Consider the following 5,671-nt stretch of genomic DNA (forward strand, 5'->3'; position numbering starts at 1 on the left):
GCTTTGATTATGATGATGTTATTATTTGACAAATAAAATGTACAGAAGGGTGGCTCCACAGAAATGACATGACAGAACACTGATAAATAAATACATTGCAACAATGTTAGCTCTCTTCAGCCTCACACGGTCCACATTGGCAAACAACATTGCAACAGCACACGCACACATATACACATACACACATGTGTGAACATGTATACACATATACTTGCATGCTAAATTCAGGGTTTAGTACAAAAAAGTACAAATAAAATATTAGTGATTAGGACAAACGTTAATTTGCCTTACTACAAAATAATACACAATCCATTTACCATGGGTGTTACATTTTACTTGCCTCACCACATGTGACCATTTAATTTATTTTAATTCATTCATTCATTCATTTGTTTGGTGCTAATACCAGGCTTGATCTCAGGGCCTGGCTCTGTCCCAGAATTTGTTGATTTTTTTGTTTTAGATTTCTCAAGCCTAGAATTTTACTGCTTGTTCCACAGCTCCATTTCTAGCTTTTGCTGGTTACTTTCAAATCAGAATCTAATGGACTTTTTTTTTTGCGTGGTCTGTTTTCAAACCACAATCCTCAGATTTCATCTTTCTGATTAGCAAGGATAAACACATGAGCCACTAGTCTGGCTTCTAGTTTTTCCTCTATAGCTATCTAATGCACATACTTAGATAGTAATTTAAAACTTAGAGTATAGAAGAAAGTTGTACAGTGATGATATTGTCCTGTCAGAAATTTAAGCTAGTAAATTTCTTCTTAAAACCATAAACAAAAATGCCATGATATAATATAAGGGAACTCACTATTGAACATATGAGTTTTAAGAGCTTTCTAATAGATCCATTGTTTGTTACCCAACATCTGTATAATGCAGTAGTAAAATAGAAGTCCTTTGTAGGAATACTTAATTACCTTGTTTTTAAAGACACTTGTTTTCATCTAAAAAAGTAGGCCTCTCTATTGTCTTCATGTGATTTTGATGATTGAAGGTGCTTAATGAGAAGTCAAAGTTCATTACTAACCCTTTGCTATCAATTACCTCTCACCTTTTCTTCTTGGAATATATAATGATAAAAGCAATAGTTCAGAATCAGCAAGCAATAGTTCAGATTCACACTTCCAGTGCAAGTGGATTACCAGTAATTAATCCTTGATACCATTTTCCACAAAGTTTTGTCCCAGATATAATCGGCCTGCCTTCTCTAGCTGCTTTCCTAGCCTGGACCTATTCCTTCACTTTACAGGAAAAGTGTGATTTAACTGATTTCAGTCAGATCTGTTACTAGAATTTTCAGAGATTTAGATTCTTGTCTGTAATTTGGTCAAAGCTATGTCTCTATATGTAGGCTATTAAAAATGTATGTTCTAATTTCAATAAATACATAAATTCTATTTCCATCTCTTGTAAAAAATAAAACTGTTTGCTCTATAAATTGATCAGAGGCATGGATTTTGTGGCTAGCTAGGTCATTGCACATCTGTATCTCTCTTTCTCTCTCCCTTTCATGGTTCTCATAGATAATATGACTGCTCCATAATTATTCTAATTTATTTTGCTTTTACATTTTTGGTTGCATCATTTCACTTTCTGCTCTGCCATTTCCCAAATCATTTACATAGAAGGCATTATTTCATATTTTCTCATTCCTAGAATAAGCTGCACATGAGGACACCACTGGTCCTCATTTTCAGTCTATACCTTTGAATATGGAGGAAAACCTTTCCTCTGCTCTCTATCAATTCCCTACTCTCCAGTTAGTATAATTTCGAAGAGTAAAAATGGAAAAAGAGAAAAAATATCATGGTGAAATAACAGATGTAGAAATTTCACTGGATTTTTCTGACCAGTTCAACCAACGTGAACTATTGGGGAATACATGTGTACCTCATTCCCACTGGTACTCAAGGTCTCTGGTTAGGCAATTCTGATGTAGACAAGGAAAAAAATGAAAAAGTGAGGAATGGTAACATTTGCAAAAAAAAATGGAGAAGTATTCAAGCAAATTTTTGTTTGGGCTGCTGAAAATAATTGGCTTACTAAAGTACAGAGACTACTTTCCAAAAAGAACACTCATGTGAATACTACGGATGATGATGAGTATACCTCTCTTCATCAGGAAGCCTACAGTGGACACTTTGACATTGTCCATGAATTGGTGGCTCAAGGCAGATATTCATGCAATAACTGTGAATGGCTGGGCACCCCTGCACAGTGCTTATATGTGGAATAATACCAGAGTGGCTTCTTTCTTAGTTCATCATGATGCAGATACCACTGCCCAAACTAAAGTCCTCTTGACCCCCTTGCATCTTGCTGGTTGAAATAGAAATAGCAAAGGTATGCTGGATCTCCTTCTATTGAAGCATTATATGAAACCAGGTCTGAAGAACTTGGAAGAAGCTGCATTTGATATTGCCAAAAGGATAAATATGTATCACTACTTCTTTGAAGTTGTGGAAGGCTTTAAAAATTGTTCTCCTAAGTAATAATGGTTTGGTTAAGTTTCTGAAATTTTAAAAATGCCAATCCATCTTTGTGTCCGTACAAAATATTTTCACAATACAAAGCAACGGCAATATCTTACTTTAAAAATTCATGGATTCCATCGTATTTTTCAAGTGAATTGCCTGACGTTGATGTCAAAATATATTCAAGATTTGTTTGTATACATCTATAATGATTTCTGCCGAGTTTGTGATTTTTTAAATCAGAAATCATTTTAAATTATCTGTTGAAATGTGTAGTACAGAAACTAAAGATATTTCTGGTGCTTGTCTGAAAAAAGTATATTTTAAAATAATCTGTATTTTGTTTGTACAATGTCCAAAATGTATTTCATTTGTTCCTGGATATAATACTTTGAATTCTACATTGTTTTATGATATATCGGTTCATTATTAAATGTGTTATTTCAGATAGCATTCCATATAGAAACAGATTAAGATTCCTTTTTATCCTAGGCCTATATAGTATTTTATTTCTTTGGGATAAAATGACAATGATATCTAATTTGAGAAGTTTTGTAAAGATTATGCTATGTAAAGGCCTTTCTAAGTTGAGGATTTAGTACACTGATGTCAAACTAACTTTCAGATCAATGAATTACATTTATTGTTACATTTGCATTTGTGTAATCAATTTTTTAATAACTGTTTTTAATTTCTTGCATCTGAAGAATGAAAAATATGGAATACTTCACACATTTTCATATCATGCTTGTGCAAGTGCCATGTTAATCTCTATATTGTAATTTGGGTAAAAGGGCTGCTGAAGCATGTAGTATCCTGTAAATTTAAGTAGTTAATGATGCAGTCTTTATACAGGCATATATCCTTGATTAACTCTTTGTAACTAGGAAACCTTATTGTTCCTAAAAATGCTATTGATTTTAGTTCTCTAAAATTCTGTGTATATTGGAAAAAAAACTTATATTGTTTGGTCGATTGCTCACATTTGCAATTTTTTTGTCAATGACTATTTTAAATATTTTTCATTTTAAATTTGATCATACTTTGAAGCCTTTATAGTTAGGTCCAAAGGTGATCCTTTTCAAGTACTTATTTATCAACTGAGTTAGCTTTGTGGAGCTAATGGATTCAAATTAAGCCTTGCTTAAGAGCTACTTGTAAACTTCTGCAGCTTAAAAGTTCCTAAATGAGGTCTTACTGGCACAAATGTCTACCTGACCCTTTACTATTCTTCCATGTAGCAACAGTCCAATCAGAATATCTTACCCTGACAGCCTAGATTTTCTTATTGGAACAAAACTAATCTTAGTTAAAAGAGATCATAGAGAGATGAACAGTTAAGATAGAATCGTTTAGACTAGAAGGTATTTTATCAAAAAATAATTGTTTTTATACCTAACATTTCAAAAGTGGCTAAAGCCAAAAAGGTGAAAAAATTTTCACATGCATGATTACTACTAATGTCCTGGCTAGTCTACCATCCAACCAGGAAGGAATTTACACTACTGCCTTTCATTCCCCAAATATTTTCATAGTTACAAGAGAAGTCTATATGTTTCTCCTCCATATTAGGCCTTAAATTGGTAATGCTTTAATCACAGTGTTTACTCTTGCCTCTAGGCTGTAAATCTACAAATGGTAAAGCTTTAGGTCCAACTCTACCAAACACTGAGGTAGAAATAATGGAATAATACATTAAAACACAGTTGCCTTTGATACCCTAACCATAACAAAACATTGCAAAACATGTGCCTTTTTCTTATATTATATATAGTTATATATTTTATATTTATACATGCTGATATTTTATTTCACACATTGAAACTTACTAGAATTAATTGATAATTTGAAAAATAAATAGATATATATTACAATAAATAGATTGGAATATAAATAATTAGGTTTAGAATATACATATTAGAATATGAAAAGTATCAATGCAATGTCTTCTGTATAAACTTGTGATACGTTCTAAGTGTTCTTGGTCTTCAGAATTCACATTGTAAAAAAAAAAATGTTATTTTCCTCTAATCTGTAAAGGAATTTACTCTGCTGCTCTGTTATTATTTTAACTCACTGGTTCCAAAATGTTTTTCTCCATATTTCTGAAGCATTCCTACTGATTTTATGCAAATTTTGCTGATACGATGTCTAAAAGGTATTATTCTTCTGCAAGACACACATATCCTAGGATCCCAGGTCTCAGTTATCCGCATCATCAAGTAACAAGGGCAAGACTTCTCATCGAGGCCCATGCAACATGCCAACAGAAAGTAATTGAAAATCCATCTCAATTCCTGACGACACTGGAATTAGCAGTAAGCAATTGTGAAATGCAAGGCAATTTAAAATGAAATATGAGATCACAAAATCTGAAAGAAAGTACAGTAATTCAAACTTTCAATTTACAAATGACCAGCCCATATGAGTGAACAAGATCACAAATGTCACAAATTATTTTTAATATCCCTCTCCTAATAATTACTTAAAAATTTCAGTCCAACGTAAGTAGGCCAAAAAAATAGTTCCTAGAATGATAGATTCATGGGGCTGGGAAGGTGGCTCAGTGGTAGAGCGCTTGCCGTGCACGCTCGAGGCCCTGGGTTCGATTCCTCAGCACCACTTAAGCAGAAAGAAAAAAGCCGGAAGTGGCGCTGTGGCTCAAGTGGTAGAGCGCTAGCCTTGAGCTGAAGAGCTGAGGGACAGCGCCCAGGCCCAGAGTTCAGGCCCCACGACCGGACCAAAAAAAAAAAACAAAAAACGAATGATAGATTCATAATTGGTCTACCAAGGTTAGGAAAATTTGACTAACAGGTCAAATATAATTCACAAAAACATTAATTGAGAAGATCGTTAATGCTTCAAAATACTGGTACTTCAGTAAAACTTGGTTCTGTAGTATATAAATGTTATCATTCACAAACAAATGATAACCTATTTTTAATCTCCTGAAAACAGATTCCTATTCAAATAATCTTTTAAAATCATATTCACCCAAGTAACAATTGACAAGTTGATGATAATTAGTGACATTACAATCATTTCAAGTTTAGGGTGCAGGTTACAATAGAGTTGATTTATTTACCCAGCACTAATGCCAAACAAGTTCAACCATTCATTAAAGTGTAGAAATAGTACCACCCACCATTTGTGTTGTTCAGTAGGTGCCTTCCAGGAATGTGTTAAATAGAT

General features: G+C 33.3%; 1 pseudogene; it reads right to left on the reverse strand.

The window, feature by feature from the left end:
- Nucleotides 1-3,190: 3,190 nt before the first annotated feature.
- Nucleotides 3,191-3,287, reverse strand: LOC122101773 (annotated as a pseudogene).
- Between the last annotated feature and the right edge of the window lie 2,384 nt (nt 3,288-5,671).

The sequence above is a fragment of the Dipodomys spectabilis genome, unplaced genomic scaffold (assembly GCF_019054845.1).
Source record: "Dipodomys spectabilis isolate Male_0828 unplaced genomic scaffold, ASM1905484v1 ptg000683l, whole genome shotgun sequence".
Classification (NCBI taxonomy): Eukaryota; Metazoa; Chordata; class Mammalia; order Rodentia; family Heteromyidae; genus Dipodomys; species Dipodomys spectabilis.